The sequence below is a fragment of the Lissotriton helveticus genome, chromosome 5_1 (assembly GCF_964261635.1).
Source record: "Lissotriton helveticus chromosome 5_1, aLisHel1.1, whole genome shotgun sequence".
NCBI lineage: Eukaryota > Metazoa > Chordata > Amphibia > Caudata > Salamandridae > Lissotriton > Lissotriton helveticus.
In genome coordinates, this window is record NC_136065.1 from 2,082,318,860 (window position 1) to 2,082,340,875 (window position 22,016).

Below are 22,016 nucleotides of genomic sequence, written 5' to 3' on the forward strand. Positions count from 1 at the left end.
CGCGCACTCACACTGATAAAAGTGCATTGAATGCCCCTCTCGCTAACACCTTGCCATGGACGCACTCACCGCGCACTCACCCTGATAAAAGTGCATTGAATGCCTACTTGTACACACCTTGCCATGGACACGCTCACTGCGCACTCACACTGATAAAAGTGCATTGAATGCCTACTTCTACACACCTTTCCATGGACACGCTCGCTGCGCACTCACACTGATAAAAGTGCATTGAATGCCGTTCTCGTTAACACCTTGCCATGGACACGCTCACTGCACACACACACTGATAAAAGTGCATTGAATGCCCCTCTCGTAAACACCTGGCCATGGACACAATCATTCAAATCACTATGACATGAGTGCAAGGAATGCCCCCCATACTCACCTTGCCATTTCTTTGCTCACATTGAAATGAGTGCACTAAATTACATTCACATACACTCCTTTTGGTGTGGGCGAATCAACCTTCTGACATACACTCACATTGAGTGCACTCAGTGTCCTTTCACGCATACACTCGCACAGATGTAAGTGCAGTGAATGCCCGCTAGCACTCACTGCACACTCTCACTGATGAAGGTGAAGTCATTAGCTCGCTCATGTTCACCTTGATAGGGTTTTTTTCGTGGTTACTAACACCACATGGGGGCACTCACTGCACACCCGCATTGACATACGTGCACTGAAAGTCCCTCTCGTGCTCGGCCTGTCAAGGGTGTACCTTCGCAGATATACTTATGGTAACAGCAGCAGAGCAGTTAAGTTCCCCAGGTCCGCACTTGAGATGCTCTTACAATCCAGATGTAGCATTATGGGAAATGTAGTCCCTTTAAACAAACAGGGTTGCAGGTATCCCGATGAAAAGGGAAACAAACTGGGCTGGAATGGCCACTCACACATGAATTTGGCTAATCAGTGCACTCAATTCTCTCTTTCACTTACACTTACCTATGAATGTATACAATATCCCATGTACACGCTGACACTAGTTTGTGTGCATAATGCTCTCCCACACTATTACACAAACCCCTTCACACTGGCACTCAATGCTGTTCACTCAGCGCTCTCTTTCATACAAGTGCACACAATGCAAAATCTCGTAAAATCACCTAGTGCACACTCAAAGCACCCTCTAGCGTATACTTACCTAGTGCACACCTGATGCACCCTCTCGCACACCCACCTAGGGTACACACAATGCACCCTCTTGTTGGAAAGGCGATCCCAGGGGAGACAGAAGGTGTCTGACTGCCCGCCCCGAGACCCACCTCTCGGTATAGAATAGGCCGAGCGCCGTAGGGAGGCCTCCTTGGTGAGGCTCTTCTCCTACAATCGTAACAGCAGAGCAATCACACTACTTACAGATGGACACCACACAGGAGGAATATTCACAAGAATCTTTATATATAATTAAGGCAAGTTCTTGGCAGGATAGCAGGCAAGGATCGAGGGATCCGTAAAGTCTTGGTTTCGGGGATAGGGGGTAGCGGGACAGTCTCGGCACCAACGGGTGCGTGGGTGGTTCAAGGGGTCAGGCCGCAACAACGTCAGCAGGGCCTCGAAGGTGGTTCAACTTGGTCAGGCCGCGACAGCGTCAGCAGGGCCTCGAGGGCGGTTCAGTTCGGTTAGGCCGCGACAGCGTCAGCAGGGCCTCGAAGATAGTTCAGCTTGGTCAGGCCGCGACAGCGTCAGCAGGGCCTCGAAGGTGGTTCAGCTTGGTCAGGCCGCCACAGCGTCAGCAGGGCCTCGAAGGTGGTTCAGCTTGGTCAGGCCGCGACAGCGTCAGCAGGGCCTCGAAGGTGGTTCAGCTTGGTCAGGCCGCGACAGCGTCATCAGGGCATCGAAGGTGGCTCAGCTTGGGCAGGCCGCGACAGCGTCAGCAGGTCCTCGAAGGTGGTTCAGCTTGGTCAGGCCGCGACAGCGTCAGCAGGGCCTCGATGATAGTTCAGCTCGGTCAGGCCGCGACAGCGTCAGCAGGGCCTCGAAGGTTCCAGGTGCATGAGTTCGGATCAGGATCAGCCGCGACGAGGTCAGCAGGGCTTCGACTCCAAGATACAACTGAAGTCCTAATCCGGGGCTGGCCCAGATATAGGACTGGAGTCCTTTGATGTCCGGACCCTCGCGCCTGGGGGTCAGAGGGGCCGGGATGAAGGTTTCCAGACACCCAGCAGGGGGGTGGAGCCAGCGCCCAGGGAGGCTGGAGGGCGATTGATACCAGGCGTCCGGGGACGGCCGGAGGCCCATCGAAACTCCCCTTCTCCGGGATCCGCCAAGTGGCCACTCTACCACCTGGGAGGATCATGGTGCCTCGATTTCAGGGCTTGCTGGGCCGGGCCCAGGGAAGGCTGCGGCCACGTGCTCGGGACGTGATGGCCCCAAGATGGCGCCGGCCGGACATGGTGGTCTGGCATGGGCGGCCGTCCGGCAGCGTTGTTGAGCGGGGACCGCCGGGGTACCAGGAAGGGGGAGAGCCGTAGGTTGTCAAGGTGGTTGATAGTGGGTTGATGGAGGGCCGATGTCGTCCTGGGCCCACCATGCGGGAGGGGTCGGACCACGCCACGAGGCCGTGTCCAACACACGTCCCCTCCAGCTGAAGGCGGGGAGAGTCACCCATCTTCCTGGGGACTTTCTTCGTCGAGGCGGAAAAACCGGGACAGGCCATCAGCGTTGGCGTGGCCGTTGCCAGGGCGATGCTCCACAGTGAAATCCATCCCTTGGAGGGAGATGGACCATCGCAACAGCTTCGGGTTTTCGCCCCGCATGTGCATCAGCCACCGTAGGGGCCGGTGGTCTGTCTGCACCCGGAAGTGGGTGCCGAAGAGGTAGGGCCTGAGTTTCTTGAGGGCCCACACGACGGCGAAGGCCTCTCTCTCGATGGTGCTCCATCGCTGCTCCCTGGCCAGTAGCCGCCGGCTGATGAAGGCCACAGGATGGTCAACCCCCTCGGGGTCAATCTGAGATAGGACCGCCCCGATGCCGTGCTCCGAGGCGTCGGTCTGGACTACAAACTCTCGGCTGTAGTCAGGGGCCTGGAGCACAGGGGCGGTGCACATGGCTGTTTTCAAAGTCTCGAAGGCCACCTGACACGCGGGTGTCCACTGCACTTTCTGTGGCCGGTTCTTCGAGGTCAGTTCTGTGAGGGGCCCCGCAATGCTCCCATAGTTTTTGATGAAGCGCCGATAATATCCAGTGAGCCCCAGGAAGGCTCGGACGGCGGTCTGGGTGACCGGGGGCTCCCAGGCCCGGATGGCGTCTATCTTTGGTTGGAGGTGAGCCACTTGGCCGCTCCCCACTTGGTGTCCCAGATAGGTCACGGACCCTTGGTCTATCTGGCACTTGCTGGCTTTCACAGTTAGTCCGGCCCGTCGGAGGGCCGTCAGGACCTCCCAGAGGTGTTTCAGGTGCTCGGACCAGTGGAGGCTGTACACCGCAATGTCGTCTAGGTAGGCGGCACTGAATTCTTCCAGCCCCGCCAGCACCTTGTTTACTAGTCTCTGGAAGGTGGCCGGGGCGTTTTTCATGCCGAAGGGCATAACTTTGAACTGAAAGTGACCATCGGGGGTGGATAAGGCTGATCGCTCCTGGGCGCCAGGGGTGAGGCCGATCTGCCAATACCCGGCGGTGAGGTCGAAGGTACTGAGGTACTTGGCGGCTCCCAGGCGGTCGATTAGTTCGTCGGCCCGGGGGATGGGATTTGCGTCGGTTCTGGTAACAGCATTCAGTCCCCGGTAGTCGACGCAAAACCGGAGTTCTGGCGGGTTGCCAGGTGAGGCGGCCTTGGGGACCAGGACAACCGGCCTGGCCCAGGGACTGTCGGAGGGTTCGACCACCCCCAGGGCCAGCATCTTGGTAACTTCTGTTTGGATGCAGGCCCGAACTCGGTCGGGGACTCGGTAGGCCCGGTGTCGTACTGGCTGACTGTCCCCGGTGTCGACATCATGGACACACCACTGGGTAACCCCGGGGGTGAGGGAGAACAGGTCCGTGAATTGTCCCAAAAGTTCTTGGCAATCCCTGCGCTGTGCGGGGGTCAGGTCGGGGGAGAGAGAGATCCACTCGACGGAGCCGTCCTTCTCAGCGCACGTTAGGAGGTCGGGCAAGGGCTCGGAGTCGTCTTCGGTCCCATCGTCGGTAGCCAGCAGCAGGCTTAGTTCTGTGCGGGCGAAGTGGGGCTTGAGCCGGCTGGCGTGCAGAACCCGGAGGGGGTTCCGGGGAGACTCCAGGTCCACGAGGTAGGTGACGGGGCTCTTGCGCTCGATCACTTTGAAGGGGCCCGACCATTTGTCCTGGAGGGCACATGGTTCGACCGGGGACATGACCCAGATCTGCTGGCCCGGCTCGAACTCGATGGATGAGGAGTTCTGGTCATACCAGCGTTTCATGTCCTCCTGACTGGCCTCCAGGTTGGCCTCCGCAAGGGCCCGGAACTTCCGAGTTTGGTTTCGGAGGGTCAGGAGGTACCGGTAGACATCCGGCGGTGCGTCTTGGACTGTAGTTTCCCAGCCTTCCTTGACCAGGCTGAGAGGGCCTCGAACAGGGTGCCCGTACAAGAGCTCAAAGGGGCTGAACCCCAGCGACTTCTGCGGTACCTCCCGATAGGCAAACAAGAGGCACGGCAGCAGAACGTCCCATTTGCGGCGGAGGGGCTCTTCTAGGCCCTGGATCATCCCCTTGAGTGTTCGGTTAAACCGCTCCACAAGTCCATTCCCTTGGGGGTGATACCGGGTGGTTAACTTATATGTGACCCCGCACTGTTGCCACAGGGATCGCATATATTTTGAGATAAAGTTCGTGCCCCGATCGCTCACGACTTCTCGGGGGAACCCCACTCGGGAGAAGATCCCCATCAGGGCTCGGCCCACCACGGGAGCCGTGATGGTTCGGAGGGGGATGGCTTCTGGATAGCGGGTGGCGTGGTCCACCAGGACAAGGATGAAGCGATGCCCCTGCGATGTTTGGGGGTCCAGAGGCCCCACAATGTCAATCCCCACTCGCTCGAAGGGGGTGGTCACTACTGGAAAGGGTTGGAGCGGGGCCTTCCCCTTCCCCCCGCTCTTTCCGCTGGCTTGGCAGGTCGGGCAGGTGCGGCAGTGGTTGTGCACATCGCTGCGCATTTTGGGCCAATAAAAGTGGGTCACCAGGCGACTGTAGGTCTTGTCCTGCCCCAGGTGCCCGGCGAGGGGCACATCGTGTGCCAAGTTCAAAAGGAAGTCTCTGAATCGTAGGGGGACCACTAACACTCGGCTGGCCCGCAGCTCGGCAATTTTCTGTTCGCTGTATAGGAGGCCGGGGTCCCAGTAGACCCAGTGGGACCCCGAGGTGTCCCCGGTAGCTTGGGCAGTGGCTTGCTGGCGGGTCCCCTCGAGGGAAGGGCAGGTCTTCTGTTCCTGCCGGAACTGTTCTCGGGTGGGGCCACCCTCTTGGCGCCATTGGGCTAGTTCGGGTATGTCGCTAAGCTCGTGGCTGTTTCCGGGCTCCGATGGCCTGGGCTCGGAGTCGGACTCTTCATTGACTGCAGGGGGTGGTGGCTCGGGCCACTCCGGCTCTTCGGTCGGGGCGGCCTCGGGCGCCGCCGGGGCTCGAGCCGCCATAGATCGGGTCGTCGCGCAGACCCACTCTGGTAGTCCCATCATTCCGAGGTGCTCTCTCCGCTCGACTTGGGCCCAGGGCGAGCTCTCGAGGTTGTTTCCAAGGAGGCAGTCCACGGGGGCGTCGTCCCGGATGGTCACCTTGAGGGTGCCCGACACTCCCCCCCACTCGAAGGGGATTCGGGCCATCTGGCATAGAGTTTCGGAGTTGTCGGCGGCCCTCACGGGGCATCGTACGTTTGGTATGATCTGTTCGGGGGTCACCAGGTGGCAGCGGACGGCCGTCACACTGGCTCCCATGTCTCGGAGGGCTTCGGTCCGCCGCCCATTGATGTGGACCCCCTGACGGTATTTTCGAGTATTGCTCGGTAGCGGGGCCTGGGGGACCATGTCTCTTTGGCCCAGGCAGGCTAGGGCCATGGCGGCTGGTTCATATTCTATCTGATCTTCCTCGTAGACCTCTTCGTCCTCTTCCCCCCCTTCTCCCAGGGCTGCAGCAGCGCACTGGCGGGTCGGAGGCCCAGTGGTGCCGGGACGCTGGTTCATGGGGCAGAGGGGGTCACTGGCATAGTGACCTGGCCGCTGGCATCTGTGGCAAGTAATGTTCGGGCGGGGCCCCGGCCGTGCGGGGGGGGTCCCCCTCCTGATCAGGGACGGTGAAGTGTTATTCTGGGGGGACCCCCGAGGTGGACTCCGGCCCGGGGCCGGCGGGAAGTCTCGGCTCCGGTTCTGGCCTCCTCCGCCGCCTCGCTGGCGGGGGTGCCCCCGGCCGTTCGGTCCTGTTTCTCCTATCGTGGTCCGGGGCACCCGGGTGCTCACCCATCGATCAGCCTCGACGGCGAGTTTTCGGGGCTCGGTCAGCTTGCTGTCGAGTAGATGCTGTCTGAGCTCGACGAAGCAGTTGTTGGAAAGGTGCTCCCAAACGATGAGGTCGAACAGCTGCTCGTAGGTGGACACTTTGCTGCCCTTTATCCATCCTTCCAGGGCCCTGCTATAAAAGTTCACGTACTCGACCCACGTGGTACCGGGGATTTTCTTGCAGTCTCTGAATCTCTGCCGGTACATCTCGGGGGTGAGGCCATACCGGACGAGCAGGGCGTCCTTCATGTGGTCATAGGAGGACATCACATCCTCGGCCAGATCTAGCAGGGTGTCTCTTCCTTCGCTGACGAATCTCCCCCATAAGCCGGCACCCCAGTCTTTTCGCGGGATGCGGTGCGCGGTCATGGCAACTTCGTACGCCTTGAACCATTGCTGGATATCGTCATTCTTGTAGTACTCCTTGACGATATCCTTCGGGATGTGGACCTTCGGGTCGGCAGGAGGTGGAGGGTTCCGGGCTACCGCGGCGCCAGCCTCTTCGATCTTGGCTTTGATCTCTAGTTCTTTGAGGCCACGCTCGTGCTCGTACGTGAGCTTCTTTTCTTCCAATTCCCTTTGCCTTCGCCTTTCTTCCAGATCTCCCTCTAACCGCAGTTGTTCAAGGGCCATTTTCTTCTCTGCTAATTGGAGTTCTCCGTCCAGCCGGAGTCGGGCGAGCTCTAGTTCATGGAGCCGACTCCTCTCTCGCTCCCGGGCGTCTTCGTGGGAGAGGCCCGGTTCTCTGTTGTCGGTTCTTTCTTGTACGGGGGCTATGACGGTACTCACGGGTACTTCTAGGACAATGTCATTGTTCGTTTGGGGGGTGGCCGCTCCGGCCTCCACCCATGTTTGCAGCGCTTCTTTGAAATCGTCTTTGGTGCTTAGTCCGGTGGTAGCGATACCCAAGTCTTTGCAAAATTGTTTAAGTTCTTTATGGGTGTACTCCTCTAATCGTTCCTTCTGGAATTCTGTGGTCGTTCCGGCTTCCTTAGTAGTCATCGTGGTTGTGGGTCTCTGTTAGTAGTGACGTGTTACTCGCTGTACGATTTGCGCGGGCTCGGATCCCGTCGCTTGCCACCAATGTTGGAAAGGCGATCCCAGGGGAGACAGAAGGTGTCTGACTGCCCGCCCCGAGACCCACCTCTCGGTATAGAATAGGCCGAGCGCCGTAGGGAGGCCTCCTTGGTGAGGCTCCTCTCCTACAATCGTAACAGCAGAGCAATCACACTACTTACAGATGGACACCACACAGGAGGAATATTCACAAGAATCTTTATATATAATTAAGGCAAGTTCTTGGCAGGATAGCAGGCAAGGATCGAGGGATCCGTAAAGTCTTGGTTTCGGGGATAGGGGGTAGCGGGACAGTCTCGGCACCAACGGGTGCATGGGTGGTTCAAGGGGTCAGGCCGCAACAACGTCAGCAGGGCCTCGAAGGTGGTTCAACGTGGTCAGGCCGCGACAGCGTCAGCAGGGCCTCGAGGGCGGTTCAGTTCGGTTAGGCCACGACAGCGTCAGCAGGGCCTCGAAGATAGTTCAGCTTGGTCAGGCCGCGACAGCGTCAGCAGGGCCTCGTAGGTGGTTCGGCTTGGTCAGGCCGCGACAGCGTCAGCAGGGCCTTGAAGGTGGTTCAGCTTGGTCAGGCCGCGACAGCGTCAGCAGGGCCTCGAAGGTGGTTCAGCTTGGTCAGGCCGCGACAGCGTCAGCAGGGCCTCGAAGGTGGTTCAGCTTGGGCAGGCCGCGACAGCGTCAGCAGGGCCTCAAAGGTGGTTCAGCTTGGTCAGGCCGCGACAGCGTCAGCAGGGCCTCGATGATAGTTCAGCTCGGTCAGGCCGCGACAGCGTCAGCAGGGCCTCGAAGGTTCCAGGTGCATGAGTTCGGATCAGGATCAGCCGCGACGAGGTCAGCAGGGTTTCGACTCCAAGATACAACTGAAGTCCTAATCCAGGGCTGGCCCAGATATAGGACTGGAGTCCTTTGATGTCCGGACCCTCGCGCCTGGGGGTCAGAGGGGCCGGGATGAAGGTGTCCAGACACCCAGCAGGGGGGTGGAGCCAGCACCCAGGGAGGCTGGAGGGCGATTGATACCAGGCGTCCGGGGACGGCCGGAGGCCCATCGAAACTCCCCTTCTCCGGAATCCGCCAAGTGGCCACTCTACCACCTGGGAGTATCTTGGTGCCTCGATGTCGGGGCTTGCTGGGCCGGGCCCAGGGAAGGCTGCGGCCACGTGCTCGGGACGTGATGGCCCCAAGATGGCGCCGGCCGGACATGGTGGTCTGGCATGGGCGGCCGTCCGGCAGCGTTGTTGAGCGGGGACCGCCGGGGTACCAGGAAGGGGGAGAGCCGTAGGTTGCCGGGGAGGCTGCCCCTGCCGAGGGCTCGTGAATGTTCGTATCAAGGTGGTTGATAGTAGGTTGATGGAGGGCCGATGTCGTCCTGGGCCCACCATGCGGGAGGGGTCGGACCACGCCACGAGGCCGTGTCCAACACCTCTCATACATACTGATCTAGTACACACCTGATGCACCCTCTCACAAATACACACCTAGTTTCTGATGCATCCTCTTGCACATACTCACCCAGTGCACACCTAATAAACTTTCTTGCACATACTCACCTAGTGCACACCCAATGCACACTCTCACATATTCCCACCTTCTGCACACCCAATGCACCCTCTCACACACATTCACCTGGTACAAACACAATGCACCCTCTCGCACATACTCACCTAGTGCACACCCGATGCATCCTCTCACACATACCCACCACACCTGATGCACTCTCTCTAGCACAGGGGTCTCCAACCTTTTCTGTAGTGAGAGCTACTTCTTCTCAAGGAAAGTCCTGCTGAACTACTAGCATATTTTATCACTGTACAATGCTGATGATATGTATTATTAACATTACACTATGACCACCCTAAGCACGATTATCAGTATTAACCACCCAAAATTTCAAGGTGAATTTATCAGCAGAATGCTAGGAAAACGTTTATCAATATTAAATGCTTGTAATCAAGTAAAATTCAAATCATCACGTGTTGTGTGCCACAAAGGGTATTACCACAGCAGTAAGTCTCCCCAACTCAAATTGAATTATCCTTCAGCTAACAACTTTAAATGTTTTGTAGAATTGCGATATTTTGTCGCCATTAGCATATTTGTTTTTGAAAATACATATTTTTCTATCAAAATCCCTTTCCACTTTGAGCAATCAAACTCAATTTTCCAGAACAAAAACTTGTTCTGAAAAAGCATATTTTTTTTCCTTTAAAAATGAAATCAGTTTTCATTGTTAGAAAATACACAGGCCGTAAACATCAGCTCTTTGTTTTCATTGAGTACCGCCATGTAAAAATGCCTCTCATGGACAAATAATGCTTCAAATACCATGGTATTGGAATCATAGGGCATGCTTCCTCACCATAACACTAAGAAAGCCTCTGTTATGCCAATAATGCCCACCATTAAACCAGGGCTACCACTGTGCCACAGCTGGATGCCCAACATATATCAGTAATGGCCATTGTTATGGGAGAAGTGGTTGCCACTCTGTCAGGAATGGCTAAAAGCAGGCCAGTCATGCTCTTAATATGTCAGTGATGGCAGCAAGTATGTAATTACTAGACTTGTATGCCCAAAATAGTCAAGGACGAAAATGTTATGGCTATGGAACAATTATACCATGAATGGGCGCAATACTCTTATGATGGAGACCAGCATACATATTTGGCAGTCCTTGACGCTAGGAGTAGCTTTAAGGAATCAACACTGTTTATTTAGGAAGGACACAATGTCACACACACAAACAAAATTAATGGGATGCTTTTAATTTTCTCTGCCCTGGATGCATACTCTCTTCTCCTCAGCTCTTTGGTTGATCATGCTCCCAACTAACACATTTTCACTCTAGTTCTTGCAGTCACACCCTTTGATGGGTCAGCCCTGGTTACTGCTGCTACTACTCTTTGATGTCACACACAGTGCGACTGATCGAGCAGGGCGGATAACATGGCCTATCTCCTTCTTAGGCAGATTTAAAGTGGATAAAGGTGGTTCATGTGGCAGACCCATAGGCCAATGCTGCAGCTTCCACTTGCTTCAACACCCTCCCCATACTCAGCAAGACCTTCAAATGGACCCCCCCCCCAAAATCCAGGAAGACTGTCACCCATGCACTCATCACCAGCAGGCTGGATTACGGGAACACCCTCTATGCCGGAATCAACAAATCTCTACTCCACAAACTTCAGACTGTCCAGAACGCCGCAGCCAGTCTCATCCTCAGCATCCCACGACACAACCACATTACCCTGCATATACAAGCACTCCACTGGCTCAAAGAGTGACCTTCAAGCTGCTCACACACACCTATAAAGCCATCCACAACACCGGACCCCAATACCTCAACAAAAGAATCTCCTTTAACACCCCCAAAAGAAACCTCCGCTTCGCTGACCAGGCCTTGGCTAAAATCGCCTGCATCCACAGAACTAGAACAAGAGGCACAACCTTCTCCTGCATCATAGCCAAGAGCTGGAACAAACTCCCCCTCAGCATCAGATGAAGCCTCACACTGAAAGCATTCAGGAAGAGTCTTAAGACCTGGTTTTTCGAATGACCTGAGCTGCCCAAATCCCCCCACATACTCCCCCAGCGCCTTGAGACCCTCACAGGTGAGTAGTGCGCTCTATAAATCCCGGATTGATTTATTGATAGGCTACCACAGTGTGTGTTTGAGTGTTATCAACAGGCCCTGCCATTGGTTTGGCTGTCTGTAACTCTTATGGGTAGTAAAATGAGCAGTGCTGCCTTCTTTAACACCTTAGGAGCTTCGTAAATATACCTCCCCAGTGCTGCGCTGTCCATTATCCAGTGCTGAATGGACGTCCAACGGTCGCACGCAGCACTGGGGAGGTAGTGCCCGTGACGACCGTTGGCCGACGGCAGCACTTAAAGGGTTAATATACACAGAATCTCTGAGATTGGCTTGGTTTGGCTTCACCTCTGAGAGCTACTTTGAGGGTGCTGGTGAGCTACCAGTAGCTCCCGAGCTACTGGTTGGAGACCCCTGCTCTAGCACATACTCAGCGAGTACACACCTGATGCATCATCTCGCACATATTCACCTAGTGCACACCCAAAGCACCCTCTCACATATTCCCACCTTGTGCACACCCAATGCACCCTCTCACACACACTCACCTGGTGCACACACAATGCACCCTCTCGCACATACTCACCTAGTGCACACCCAAAGACCCCTCTCACATATTCCCACCTTCTGCACACCCAATGCACCCTCTCACACACACTCACCTGGTGCAAACACAATGCACCCTCTCGCACATACTCACCTAGTGCACACCCGATGCATCCTCTCACACATACCCACCACACCTGATGCACTCTCTCTAGCACATACTCACCGAGTACACACCTGATGCATCATCTCACACATATTCACCTAGTGCACACCCAAAGCACCCTCTCACATATTCCCACCTTGTGCACACCCAATGCACCCTCTCACACACACTCACCTGGTGCACACACAATGCACCCTCTCGCACATACTCACATAGTGCACACCCAAAGCCCCCTCTCACATATTCCCACCTTCTGCACACCCAATGCACCCTCTCACACACACTCACCTGGTGCAAACACAATGCACCCTCTCGCACATACTCACCTAGTGCACACCCGATGCATCCTCTCACACATACCCACCACACCTGATGCACTCTCTCTAGCACATACTCACCGAGTACACACCTGATGCATCATCTCGCACATATTCACCTAGTGCACACCCAAAGCACCCTCTCACATATTCCCACCTTGTGCACACCCAATGCACCCTCTCACACACACTCACCTGGTGCACACACAATGCACCCTCTCGCACATACTCACATAGTGCACACCCAAAGCCCCCTCTCACATATTCCCACCTTCTGCACACCCAATGCACCCTGTCACACACACTCACCTGGTGCAAACACAATGCACCCTCTCGCACATACTCACCTAGTGCACACCCGATGCATCCTCTCACACATACCCACCACACCTGATGCACTCTCTCTAGCACATACTCACCGAGTACACACCTGATGCATCATCTCGCACATATTCACCTAGTGCACACCCAAAGCACCCTCTCACATATTCCCACCTTGTGCACACCCAATGCACCCTCTCACACACACTCACCTGGTGCACACACAATGAACCCTCTCGCACATACTCACATAGTGCACACCCAAAGCACCCTCTCACATATTCCCACCTTGTGCACACCCAATGCACCCTCTCACTCATACTCAGCTTGTGCACACCCGATGCACCCTCTCACACATACTCACCTAGTGCACACCCGATGCACCCTCTCACAAATACTCACCTAGTGCACACCTGATGCATCCTCTCACACATAATTACATAGAGCACACCCAAAGCACCCTCTCACATATTCCCACCTTGCGCACACCCAATGCACCCTCTCACACACACTCACCTGGTGCACACACAATGCACCCTTTCGCACATACTCACCTAGTGCACACCCAATGCATCCTCTCACACATACTTACTAAGTGCACACACAATGCACCCTCTCACACATACTCATCTAGTACACACCTGGTGCACCCTCTCACAAATACTCACCTAGTGCACACCCAATGCATTCTCTAACACATACTTACGTAGTGCACACAATGCACTCTCTCACACATACTCACCTAGTGCACCCCGATACACCCTCTCACACATACTCACCTAGTGCACACCCGATGCATCCTCTCACACATACTCACCTAGTGCCCACCTGATGCATCCTCTCACACATACTCACCTAGTGCACACACGATGCATCCTCTCACACATACCCACTTAGTGCACACCTGATGCACCCTCTGTAGCACATACTCAACGAGTACACACCTGATGCATCATCTCGCACATAATCACCTAGTGCACACCCAAAGCACCCTCTCACATATTTCCACCTTGTGCACACCCAATGCACCCTCTCCCTCATACTCACCCGGTGCACACACAATGCACCCTCTCACTCATACTCACCTTGTGCACACCTGATGTACTCTCTCACACATACTCACCTAGTGCACACCCGATGCACCCTCTCACAAATACTCACCTAGTACACACCTGATGCATCCTCTCACACATAATCACCTAGTGCACACCCAAAGCACCCTCTCACATATTCCCACCTTGTGCACACCCAATGCACCCTCTCCCTCATACTCACCCGGTGCACACACAATGCACCCCTCTCACTCATACTCACCTTGTGCACACCTGATGTACTCTCTCACACATACTCACCTAGTGCACACCCGATGCCCCCTCTCACAAATACTCACCTAGTACACACCTGATGCATCCTCTCACACATAATCACCTAGTGCACACCCAAAGCACCCTCTCACATATTCCCACCTTGCGCACACCCAATACACCCTCTCACACACACTCACCTAGTGCACACACAATGCACCCTCTCGCACATACTCACCTAGTGCACACCAAATGCATTCTCTCACACATACTTACTAAGTGCACACACAATAATAATAATAATATTAATCCACATTTGTAAAGCGCACAATCACCCGTAAGGGTCTCTAGGCGCTGGGGGCCGTTGGGAAGATTAAGCAAGCTATTGCCCAGAGTCACATGGTGCTGGGCTAATCTGCCGGGATCGAACCGTGATCCCCAGAAGCCGGAGTCAGTCGCCCTAGCCGCGGCGCCACACCTCTTCCCACAATGCACCCTCTCATACATACTCATCTAGTACACACCTGATGCACCCCCTCACAAATACTCACCTAGTGCACACCCAATGCATTCTCTCACACATACTCACCTAGTGCACACCCGATGCACCCTCTCACAAACACTCACCTAGTACACACCTGATGCATCCTCTCACACATAATCACCTAGTGCACACCCAAAGCACCCTCTCAAATATTCCCACCTTGCGCACACCCAATACACCCTCTCACACACACTCACCTGGTGCACACACAATGCACACTCTCGCACATACTCACCTAGTGCACACCCAATGCATCCTCTCACACATACTTACTAAGTGCACACACAATGCACCCTCTCACACATACTCATCTAGTACACACTTGATGCACCCCCTCACAAATTCTCATCTAGTGCACACCCAATGCATTCTCTCACACATACTCACCTAGTGCACACCCGATGCACCCTCTCACAAATACTCACCTAGTACACACCTGATGCATCCTCTCACACATAATCACCTAGTGCACACCCAAAGCACCCTCTCGCATATTCCCACCTTGCGCACACCCATTGCACCCTCTCACACATACTCACCTGGTGCACACACAATGCACCCTCTTGCTTGATTAATCTCCACAACGGCCCCCACAACGCTAGGATGCCTGGCTTCCCCTTAGGGGTGCCCAGGAGTGGGCACTTCACAGGGAAAAGCCAGGAAGGGTTCCACAGCGTTATTCGTACAAGCGCCGAGATATCCCAGCTGGGGTCGATTCGTGCGCTATACAAGTACACTACATTTACATCACATTTACACACACTCACCTGGTGCACACACAATGCACCCTCTCGCAAATACTCACATAGTGCACACCCAAAGCCCCCTCTCACATATTCCCACCTTCTGCACACCCAATGCACCCTGTCACACACACTCACCTGGTGCAAACACAATGCACCCTCTCGCTTAACTCACCTAGTGCATACCCAATGCACCCTCTCACACACACTCACCTGGTGCAAACACAATGCACCCTCTCGCTTAACTCACCTAGTGCACACCCAATGCACCCTCTCACACATACTCACCTAGTGCACACACAATGCACCCTCTCGCACATACTCACCTAGTGCACACCCGATGCATCCTCTCACACATACTTACTAAGTGCACACCCAATGCATCCTCTCTCGTACATGCTGATCTAGTACACACCTGATGCACCCTCTCACAAATACTCAGCCGTGTAGTGTACACCCGATGCAACCTCCCGCGGATATTCACCTACTGCAAACCCAATACAACCTCCCGCACATACTCACCTAGTGCACACCCAAAGCACCCTCTCACATATTCCCACCTTGTGCACACCCAATGTATCCTCTCAAAACACACTCACCTGGTGCACACACAATGCATCCTATCACACATACTCACCTACTGCACACAAGATGCACCCTCTCACAAATACTCACCTAGTGCACACCCAGTGCAACCTCTCACGCACACACCTAAAGCACACCCAATGCTACCTCTCACGCACACACCCAGTGCAACCTCTCGCACATACCCACCAAGTGCAGTCCTAACCTCCTATCACCTTCACCCTTGATACCGCCAAAGGGTGGGGGTGGGGTAGCAGCAGCAGCTAACTTCAGTATAGCTCACTAGTGTTCGTGCACGGGGAGTTCTTTATCCTGCCAATAAATTCGGCGCCTTGTCCTTTCTCTTGAATGAACACCGCTCTACCACGCCAGAAAGACTTCAAGCCGCTAAGGGGGTTCTACCGTTATCTCTGTAGATTGGATGGCTTCAAGGCACTCGGGGGTTGCATCCGGGGTCAACTTCATACTAGACTCGCCTCGGGGCGCGGTGCTAAGGGTTTTGACTGGCTTCGAAGCGCTCAGAGGCGGCAGCACCTGTTCTATGGCAGGTGTGCCTCGAGGCGCTCCGGAGCTGCAGGGTCCACTTACTTACAAGAGATGTCCGGCTCCGAGGCTCCGTCTCCGCAGCAGGGCTCTCTTCTGAGCCCAGCCCCAGGCACTGCATGCTGGGGGCTGTCTGCTGCCCCCACATACCCCCTCCCACTCTTCCAAGCTGAGTTTCATTTCTCTGCTCTAGGATCACCGGAGCCCCACCTTCTCTCAGAGAATCGAAACCGACCCCGCTAGCAATGGCGTTATCGCCCCCCCCCCCCCCCACCACACACACCTCCCTACGCCCCCCTTCCTCCCCCCGACACACCCTATTCCCGGTCAGGGCGTCCAGATTATTAATAGCAGAAACCGGGACAGGACAACCATGGAAAGTAGAATTTAAAAATCCATCCATCCGTCCCTCCGTCCGTCCATCCGTCCGGCCGGCTGTTTGTCTGCCTATCTATCAAACAATCAATCAATCTATCTCGCTAGCCAGCTATCTATCTGTCTGTCTGTCTGTCTGTCTATTTATCTATCTATCTTTCTATCTTCATTTGTTATGGTTACGCACGCACATACAAATAAATAACATCTGCCTACTATAATATATATAAAGGTCCAGGAAGTCTGAAACGCTTTGAGAATTACAGGTATTTATTATTAACGTATTTGTATCAAGTCCGTTAATTAAATAAATACCCTGCCCGGGGAGTGGACTCTTTCCTTCTTTCTTTGTGGAGACGGAGTTGTCATTGAGAAGGGCGCGGTGGCACTGCCGCAAATTAAAGAGGCCACATCGCCCGAGTTTGCACCTTCCCTAGAACTGGCCTGAGCTGCCGCCGCTGAAAGGGCAGATACAGCGCACCTGTTGTGGCTTGCAAGTTGTAACCTGTAAAGCCAAAAACACAACGAACAGGCGAACGAAGCATGTTATATGTAAAAGGAATCCGTGAACAATTTTGCTAAGCCGGACCACCCATTTAAATGGGGAAAAAATTAATATATGTTGAAATCCCGCATTCTTTTTCTCCGCAGGGAATCACAACGCGGTCGTTATCCCATTACTCCGCAAGTCATCACTTGCGGAGCGGGGGGCGCTGGAAGTTGGAATAGTATAATTTACTATTCCAACTCCAGTCTGTGCGGACACTAGGGAAGGTGCATGGATTTTAAATCCAACACCTCTCCCTCCGCAGGTCGTTGTTCAGACTTGCGGAGTAATGGTATGTGGAATCACAACGCAGTCGTGATAACGACCGTGATAACTTGTGGCCCCCTCTCCAAATCATAAAAAATGCACTGGGGCCCCCAAGGGCTGTGACTAAATACAAAAGAGAAGTGGCATGCGTCCCCTCTCCCTGATGCGTTAATGGCCCCGGGGACCCTATTGCCCATGGTCAGCTCACATATTGTGTCCCAGGGTGCCAACCTTTGGGACACAGTGGTTTCCCTGCCCGCACTGGCGAGAACAAGGAAACCTTTGTTTGCTCCGTCTGAAAAAGAGTCTGCTCCCAGCAGGCGAGAGCTTTAAAAATGCTCCTGCCAGCTGGGAGCAGACTTAATATCTGTTTCCCTGTCTACCCTGATGCGGGCAGGGAAACAGATCAAGTTATTGCTCCTCACCAGAGCGAGCAGCATATGCAGCTGATCCCTGTGGGCAGGAGCAATGTCAGCTACTGCAGTATGCAGGGAGTCAGGTGTGGCAGCGGGGGGTACGGCCCTCTTGTCTCACTTGGCTCCCCCCACAGCCCACAACCTGTTGCTTGTAGGTGCCCTAGGTGGGCGCCAGGGCACCACCAATTTAAGAAAATGGCCCTGGGGGATGGGGTCTCCTGGGCATTTTTAAGGATTGAGGAGGGGGCCCACACTGCCCTCCTTCCCTTTAATTAACATATTGGGCCTCAGGTGATGGGGCCCCCAGGAACGAAAACGGCTCGTAGAAGGGGGCTGCATGGCTCCCCTCCCCTGTTAATGATGGACAGTTTGTTTTCTTTACAATTGCAAGTTGAAACAGGATCGGAAATTCTTGATGGGGGTGACTGCAGCATTGATTTATTGAAGCACTATCTCTTCTGTAGTGACTGTCCAAGAAGTGGGATCTTTCCTGTCTCCTGGTCTGAGAGCAGAGTCTCCCTTTTATTTCAGGGTGCCAAATTAACTACAGGCGCTGCCCATTTGGCCCCGCCCCTTCCAGTTAGTAGTATGCCACTTTGTTCCCTTCCAGTTGCTTATTGAAGAACGATGCCTCCTTGATGGAGGTGAATGCATTGTTGATTTAATGGAACGCAATCTCTTCTGGAGAGACTGTCCAAGAAGTGTGGGTTCTTTCTTGACGTCTCCTGGTCTGAGAGCAGAATCCGCGACTCTCCCTTTTAATTACTGGGGAGTATGCAAAGGTGCCAAATCACCTACATGCTCCACCCGTTTGGCCCGTCCTTTCACGTTATTAGTATGCAACAGTGTACATGCAATTTTTCAGTGATGCACAGTGTGTTTTCTCTACAATTGCACGTTGAAAAATGATCTGAAATTCTTGATGGGGGTGAAAGCATTGTTGATTTATTGGAGCGCAATCTCTTCCATACTAACTGTCCTAGATGAATGGGTTCTTTTTTGTCGTCTCCTCGTCTAAGAGCAGAGTCCAGGGTTCTCTCTTTTAAATGCTGCTGAGTATGCAAAGGAGCCACATCACCTACAAGCTCTGCCCGTTTGGCCCCACCTCTTCAACTTTTTAGGTCTCGTGACCTACAATGCGCGCAAGCGCATTGAGGGAGCGAGAATTCAAGTGCTCAAAATCCTCGTGAAACCACGGGCTTCGTTCCTGCGGTTTTCTTGAAGTTCATGTGAATCACATGAGCAAACAAGCACGCGCATTCACGGCCGCACAGCACATCAAAGGGCTTCGCCCAGCGTGCGCTCTGCGGCTTCTCCTCCCCTAAGGCTTCTCCTCCCCTAATTAATCATGGCAGGCTGGCCGGCCAGCAGGCCGGCCCCCACACACCATCCCCCTCCGCTCTCTCCCCCACGGATTGCCCATGTACGTCTGGCAAGACCGCCGAGAAAACATCATGTGGCAGGCAATGTGCATTAAGGTAATGTCTTCATTCTCCTCCCCCCGTGCTACTCTAAGAAGTTGCGTCAGCGATGTAAATGAGCACGAGATGTTGTTTTGAGTCATGCGAGATGCAAAACCGATTACTGTTTGCCAATCCCGTGCACGGGATCAGCCCCTCCCCACCAGTAAGTGATTCACGTATAGTATTACTCCCTGCCACTGTGGGTAAACCAACAGCTAAAGTCTTCTTAGGTAGAGTTCCCGTTTTGTAACACTGAGGCTTGCACTTAATTACTTGCAAGTCAAATAACAGACATCCGGAACAACTAAGCTGCTTCCCCAACTCAGCGCTCTGCGGCTTCTCCTCCCCTAAGGCTTCTCCTCCCCTAATTAATCATGGCTGGCCGACAGGCAGGCCGGCCCCCACACACCATCCCCCTCCGCTCTCTCCCCCATGAATTGCCCATGTACGTCTGGCAAGACCGCCGAGAAAACATCATGTGGCAGGCAATGTGCATTAAGGTAATGTCTTCATTCTCCTCCCCCCGTGCTACTCTAAGAAGTTGCGTCAGCGACGTAAATGAGCACGAGATGTTGTTGTTTCGAGTCATGCGAGATGCAAAACCGATTACTGTTTGCCAATCCCGTGCACGGGATCAGCCACTCCCCACCAGTAAGTGGTTCACGTATAGTATTACTCCCTGCCACTGTGGGTAAACCAACAGCTAAAGTCTTCTTAGGTAGAGTTCCCGTTTTGTAACACTGAGGCTTGCACTTCATTACTTGCAAGTCGAATAACAGACATCCGGAACAACTAAGCTGCTTCCCCAACTCAGTGCTGTAAAGATGTGCTTCAGAAATAAGTGAACTGATAAATACATAAGTGCGCCGCAATAATTAGCAAAAATACAAGGCCGAACATGTGACAAATGCTTCTGTAACATTCACACGGTTCAGAAACCCGATGCAGAAATGAAGCCCGCTTAACGCCTTCATTCTCTCTTACGGTCCGCGATTTTCATTTCTCCATGTGTGATGTAAAGCGCTGAGCTGCCCAAGTGACGATGTTGGCGCTACATAGCTCCCGTAATAAATAAATAAATATATCATGGTGGCCCGGGCCTGGCAACGATACCACGGGTAATGGAATGAAGTGCATTGATTCATCGAGTTTAAAAAGGGTCTACGTAACAGATTTATTGTGCTTTTTGAATTTTAAGTGTGAGCTTGCACCAGTAATGAACTTAGGCATGTGCAAGGTAAGCGTTGCGTACATTGTCTCAGCATACGGGCGCGTTTTATGTGCATACTGTACATATGCCTACGTTTCATGGAAAAGGCGGGTCTCTTAGGAAAGAGCTGCAGGAATATAATCAGCAAGAACAGAGCCAAGGTGTTCATCACGCCAGGCAAAATACGACCTTGCCGCTGCAGCGCTCTTCAACCACTAAAGGGCAGTTTTCGGGCCTTTTCTTCATGAATAGCGCCACCACGCGGTGGTGCGCCGAGGATGCTGCCTTAACTAGCCTCAAGGGAGTGCCAGTCACGGTATCGTGAAAACTTCTTACGCAAGGCACGCTCAGATGCGTAATTTACCATGTGTAACGTACTCATCCCCTCACCCCTCTCCTGGCGTTGCCAATAGGTCTCGCAGTAGGAAAGTTGGAGCTATTACAATTGCAAATAACAATGCCTATTATTTTTTTTTCATTTTAAAAACATAAAGGGCTTTGTCATTTACAAAACCAATAGCTCCAACTTTCCTACTGCGAGACCTATTGGCAATGCCAGTGCTTGTTTAGTATGCAACAGTGTTACTGCCATTCTCCAGCCTGCTGGACAATGTGTTTTCTCTAAAATTGCAGGTTGAAAAAGGATCTGAAATCCTTGATGAAGGTGATTACTTTGCTGATTTATCTGAGTGCAATCTCTTCTGTAGTGACTGACGTGTGGGTTCTTTTATGTCTCCTGGTCTGTGAGCAGAGTCCATGGTTCTCCATTTTAATTGCTGCTGAGTGCGCAAAGGTGCCAAACCACAAACAAAACGGTATGACATGCCACTCTATGACAAGCCACTCCACTCTACTTTACAACACGCCACTTTAATGTACTCTACAACATGCCAATCCACTCCACTCTGTACCACTCCTCTCTATGCTTCTCCACTCTACGTCGCTCCACTCTATGCCACAAGACTCTACACCGCAATTTCTATGCCACAATATTGTATGACACAACGCTCTACAAAACAACACTGTACGACACAACACTGTTTGAAAATCCACTCTACACCATCCCACTGTAAGCAACTCCACACTACAACACTCTACTCCACTCTGTGCTCCTCTATACGATACTCTATCCCATGCCATTCCATGCCAAGCCAGTCCACTCTATGATACACCACTCCATTGTATAATACGTCATGCCACGCTATGATACTCCACCCCACGCCACTCTATTGTACGATATACCACTCTACTCTATGATATGCCACTCCACTGTATGCTCCTACACTGTAAGGCATTCTACTACACACCACTGAATAACAGGCAACTGCAATCGATGACACTCCTTGACACACCACTCTAAGACACGCCACTTTATGCCCCTCCACTCCACGACACGCCACTTCATTGTACGACATGCAACTCTATGTTCCTATAGTCTACGCCACTCTATTCTATGTCACTCCACACTACTCCAATCTGTGCCACAACATTGTATGCCACTCCACTCTATGCCACAATGCTCTACACCATGACACTGCTCTGTACTCAAGCACGCCA

General features: G+C 53.4%; 1 protein-coding gene across 2 annotated transcripts in view; it reads right to left on the reverse strand.

Moving 5' to 3' along the window:
- Positions 1 to 16,361, reverse strand: part of LOC144756331 (decapping and exoribonuclease protein-like) — an 80,785-nt gene extending 64,424 nt beyond the window's left edge. Inside the window, exon 1 of one of the 2 annotated variants that reach the window (XM_078646048.1) lies at positions 16,227 to 16,361. The gene's annotated coding sequence lies outside the window, so the exon portion shown is untranslated. The remainder of the gene's footprint in view (positions 1 to 16,226) is intronic. The other variant, XM_078646045.1, reaches the window with a different exon arrangement.
- Positions 16,362 to 22,016: the final 5,655 nt, after the last annotated feature.